General features: G+C 40.3%; 1 long non-coding RNA gene across 1 annotated transcript; it reads left to right on the top strand.

The window, feature by feature from the left end:
* Nucleotides 1-3,026: 3,026 nt before the first annotated feature.
* Nucleotides 3,027-4,119, top strand: LOC119316904. The gene is made up of 3 exons (XR_005153396.1): nt 3,027-3,185; nt 3,274-3,320; nt 3,942-4,119. It is a non-coding gene; the product is annotated as an uncharacterized LOC119316904 (long non-coding RNA).
* Nucleotides 4,120-5,589: the final 1,470 nt, after the last annotated feature.

The following is a 5,589-nucleotide window of genomic DNA, read 5'->3' as shown; positions in this document are numbered from 1 at the left end:
CTCCTCCCCTAGCGCCGCCGCTCCAAGCCTTCACCTTCTATCTCTATCCCTACTCTATTCCAAGGGAGGGAAAGCCCCGTATCGCGCGACAAGGTGAGGGGGTGCCCAGATCCGCAGCGGCACCACCACGCCCTCATCCACCTGGTCCTCGTGGTTGGCCATGGAGGTCTGACCCGACCCATGGATGGATGGGGGCGAAACCCTAGCCCCACACCCACCCATGGATGGATGGGGATGGGGAGACGACGGCGGCAGGCTTCTCTCGGTGCTTGCTGATGTGGTGGCCCTCGACGCCGGCGACGGGTTGCAGCACGTAGACGCCAAAGGTACTTATGCCCTCTGTTGGAAAAGGCAGTGCCTAGGAGGCGCTTAGGCATGCCTAGGCGATAGGCAGTGGCCAAACGCCTCGCCTAGGGCATAAATGGATGTCTAGGCAGGGCAAGCAAGGAATTATCTACCAAAGTAAGAAATCATGCCACATACTGCACTAATATGCAAAACGGGTTATATTCCAATGGCAGTAGATGGTAATCAACTTATTTATATGCCCTAAACTAATATCAACACCCATATAATAATCACAAAGATACTACGAGTAAAAAATATATTACCGCCTAGGCCACGCCTAGGGCGCTTAGGCACTGCCTAGACACTAGGCGAAGGCCAACCGCCTCGCTTACGCCTATCGCTTTTTCCAACCTTATGCCCTCCATCCTCCTCCCCTCCCCTCTTCTTCTTCTTCTTCTTCTTCTGGATTTCTCAAGCTGATCCGTGCGATTGGTTTGTGCAGGCTACGGGTGTGACAGAGGAGCACCATGGCGGGCGTGCAGGCCATCTTTCCCTACCAAGTGAGCCCGATCCCTTTCTTTCTCCTGGACAACTATGAAGAATTGAAATTTGTCAAGAACCTGCAATAGAACCAAAAGAATGATGTAACTACTTTGGTGATTCCTTTTAAGATGTCAATGGGACATGAGACAAAGATAACTTGTCATTTGAGATGCCCCTAATTCAATTTTATATCACGCTGAACTTTCTCAAACTATTATGTATATCATTTTAGTAATTGAGCTAAACGAACTGCCATGGTAGAATTTACGGGCGTGGCGTCATGACCGGGCGCAGAAGAAGGCATGACCCGCATCTCTCTGTAGGCTGTACTTGGGGAAAAAACTGTAGCTCGCGTGGCGAGATGCTCATTACCAGTAGTCATAGCTGCAGTTTTGGTGCGTCAAGTGGTGGATACATTGTTGGCTTGAATTTTCATGTCCCCTGAAGGTTCTAACTGAGTGCCGCATCAAAGGGTGTTGTTGTGATTTCCTCAAGGTATTGATTAGGGGAGTTAGGTTTACATGATTTAGCTCGTTGTTGGCTAGAAGATTACAACAAAGTATGAATGCTGGCCAATTTTATATTCAGTTGAGCTTCACATGTTTGTTTTTCGGATAATTGTTGCTCCTTTTTTGTGACTATTGATTGTTCCCTTTACCAGGAATATTTAGGATGACAATCATTACAATGCTGGGAGTGGGGCACATCTTACGTTCAAGAGGGCCGAGAAAGATCGGATTTTGGTTGACAAGATTCTGGGTACTCCTTAGTTTGAGATGATGTACTGCTTATTTTTTGTTACCACTTCATGTGATTTATATTTTCTTCACCTTGGGCAGGAATGGTAGATGTTTTGACCACAAAAATCATAGCTTCGAAAATGAAAGAGGAAGAGTTCACATGATATGATGGCGTACGTCTATTTACTGATACTTCATTTCTAAATGGTGTTTGTGTTTCTTTCTTCCTTGAGGTTTTTTCATGAACTATTTTGCAGGTACTCCTTCTCTCAAGGCTGGATGAATACATGGTTGTTTGACAGGACAAAGAACAAGAAAGAAAACACAAAGGGTACTCTGCAGTTGCATTTTACTATCTAAATTCCTTACGACATCTTTTTTGCATTTCAATCAAAAGTTTGAATTCCTCAAATGTGCATAACTACAGGATCAGAAGAAGCTCCAGGATTAACTCAAAGCAGAGCAGGAAGCTCTCTACAGTTCAAGAAAAAATCCATCCAAGACTCAAAAGTATAAAGAAGACACCTAGCTAGACACTCAATTGGTGGTGTAAACCGTAGGGTGTCCATTGGTGGAGCCACGATGCAAGCACCCAGAACAGACGTTGTATTCGAAAAATGTTCATGCTGCCAAGAGAATTGAAGACATTGCCCGTTTGTCCCCTGGTAAGCCCCTATCGGTTTCATAGCTTTAGCACGAGTCTCGAGATTCACAATGGGTGGAGGATCAGAAAATTAGGGAACAGAACATAAACTCTCTGAAAAAATATCGTATATTCAGACATAGAAGCCTGGATGTGGTAGAGATTATAGATATTAAAGATAACTGAACTTCTTAACCATGTTTTAATTTATTATAAGCAAACAAGTTTTCCTAATTTATATCCAACCATATTTAGTGGGTTTTAACTATAGTTAATTTCTGACAACCAGGCTGTTGTTACGCTTTTCTAGAATTTGTACTAGGCTTGGGCTTATAGATTTGTTGATGAACTTGACTCTAATGCTTATACCACTTACCTTGCAGAAAGGCTTTGTTTTATTGGTGTTTAACCATCATCGATGTAGAGGCATAAATGTTCTTGGAAGATGTTGCTTGATTTTTGAGCCCATGTGCTATGCTAATATTTTGTTTGGTGCTTTTTGTGTTCTCCATTGGAATAACCATAGCTTGGCTTTCCTGATGTTATTTCTCTAAAGTGTCTACCTTGGTTAAAACCACTTCGTGTTATCTCAACTTTGTGTTGCTTTCATGCCAAATCCTACAGAGCTTCGATGATGTTCTGTGCCAATTTTCTTTTAGAATTATACTCTCCTTAATGTTTGATATTTGATCCTTAATTAGTATCTACTGCCCATGACATTGTTGCTACTGGAAGCATCGCCTTGAATGTCGTTTAGCTTCGAAAGGGAAAGGTTCCAATTCGGGATTTTATTACTGTTAGAGGGTAGGATGTTCAACCGTGCATTCAATTTTTTTTCTCTGACTCTGTATTGCTTTACCATTGCGTGAATTATATTTTTATCCAGTTTTGCTCCTCTTGATGATTGGAAGTTAGCATTGCTCCTGTTAGAGCAACAGTATACCAAAGCAAGAACCAACCGAGCTAAGGATGTAAGTTCACTGGATTGTCTTTGAATACTGTTTCGCTTATGCATTATTTACTGCGCTTTGACATGGATTAGCTTGGCTTTGCATCTAGGCTCTCTCTTGCTTTCCCAACAACTTCAGAAGAGATTTCTGGATCAGGTATGGTGTATTCAGTTAGCATTATGTCTATGAGTGTAGGTTATATGAAAGTAAACAAAACCATAGTTTTTAGTCCTAAAAAAGAGAGGCAAACTAAAGAAACTATGTCCTGCTCGAAAACGACTTGTGTACTTACAACTAAAATTAGAAGAGGTGCTCCAGTTCACTGTGCATAAGATATTGGAGCATACACATGATTATTCCTTTTAATATATCCCATTGTATGAGAATGGAAATACATGTACACAAGGCCATATTTTCTGCTTAAAGTAAATAAATACAAACCAAACTTTATCTACTCACGATACGTGTCTACTGAACATGTATGTATAACATAGATATCAACTACAATAGCATACAGTTAGTATCATGGAGTCAATTAGTACAAATAAAATTATTGGAAGTTTCTTGGTCTTAGCAAGCGAGCCCAAGTTGCATACAACAGAATAATTAAATTGTACAAAAATCAGATGCCTATTTTCTTAATTATTTAGTACATCAATTTTACCAAGGATCAGCATTAAACTAACCAAGTAGATACAATCGACTATAATTAGTCCGCTTTTCTATTGTTGGGTAACCTTCTTATGCCATCATTTTCTGAGTATTTTTATGCTGCAGGTATCAGGTCCAGAGCCTATGGAGAGAAGCAACATCATGATGCTGCTATATCTTAGTGGTCTTTCTTTCACAATGGTGATCTGCTTCTTATCTGTTCTAGGTGTCACTGTCATAGCTTGCTTGGCATAACCTTCCTTCTTTTGATGGTTGTCAACACACATTTAAGTCACACATACACCATACAAGGTATTGAATAACATATCCTCTCATTTTTACAGGTGTCTTTTCGTTTTCCAGAATTTTTTGTTATAGCATGCTACTTCTATGTCTTGGATATATAAGCTAAACTCAACTGGAAGTGGTATTTGGTAATTATCTATTTGCAATTCAATTGTTAGTTATTTTAGGGGCGCTAGTTCATTGATTTAATGACTTGTACCTTTGTTGGGTACTTTGCAGATGTAGAGCCTTTGGTATATGCAGCCGCACTCCCTTGCCGCCACCTGCTACTTCAAGTCCGCCGACGGCCACGTTCGAAACTAGGGCTTCTCCATAGCCCGCCTCAATCTCCACCTCGCCCTCCTTGCTGGTATACATGCATCTCATTCAGTCTGTTCGTTGTACAGCTTGTAGTGTCCACAATTCAGAAGTAGGAGTTCACAGAAAACTGCTTCTTTGAATCACTCATCGTTCAGTTTCGTTCTCTTGTGGTTAATTCAAAGATCCATTGCCAAAAGTGTGAATATGAGTGGAAATATGCTTGTCTTTTGAACTCTGGAACTGTTGCCTATACATGCCTATTATTGCTGAATATGATGGAAATGTGGATGTTCACTGTTGTACTAATATGAGACCTTCTATAGATCTCTACTTTAGAGATCTATAAAAGGTCTTATATTAATTTAAAGAGGGAGTATTTATCAGGAAGCAGCTTATAGGACTTCCAATAAGCAAGAAGTTTCATATAGTTTTCCTGGATGCAATAGGATGAACTTTCATTTTAGTGGAAGGTGCTATAGTATAAATTTCAAAGACCCACTTCAGTTGTTGTTGTTGTTATGGATTTATAAATCTTAAACACAACAGTCTTCCGGTGAATACATCTATTGTATTTTGGTGAATAAAATGCGTCAGACAGGTCCCCACTCTTCAGCAGATCTTATATAACACTCAAATTGTCTATTAGCTAGATTAGTTTCTCACTGCACTTTGTTTCAATTTTTTTAGTTTGGATCGAGTGTGAATGTAAGGAAGATATTGTTGTCACATAGTAATAATCCATCTATGAGTTACTAAGAGGTAGCTCATGCATGTTGATTGTGCTTCAAGGTACAGTAGTTTGTAGCATACAAAATTAGTGGTTTGTATAGGTTGTGCATCCTAGGAACAAAGTTTGATTCGTAGGTAGCTGAAGAAGCGAACAACTTCTGTTCTTTGCATTGCAGGTTTCCTATGTTCCAAAAATTGATGTGTATTCAGGCGTGCTATGTGACGCGTTGAGAGAATATGATGGGAGGAGGAGACACAACACTCCACTCCACTTCCTATTATTGCCATCACATTGTTGCCACACTTGGGCTGGTTCTATTGCGCATGCTTCTTGCTATTTGGAATGCATCGTTCTTATTATTTTTAGGTTAGCTATTGTTTGAATTGATAACAGGACAAGGTTATGAACTCTTTCTTGGCGAGGAACATATTTTTGCAG

This window comes from Triticum dicoccoides, chromosome 6A (genome assembly GCF_002162155.2).
Source record: "Triticum dicoccoides isolate Atlit2015 ecotype Zavitan chromosome 6A, WEW_v2.0, whole genome shotgun sequence".
In the NCBI taxonomy this organism is placed as follows: Eukaryota; Viridiplantae; Streptophyta; class Magnoliopsida; order Poales; family Poaceae; genus Triticum; species Triticum dicoccoides.
Note: the sequence above shows the minus strand (reverse complement) of the source record. Positions and strands in the feature narration are given on the sequence as shown.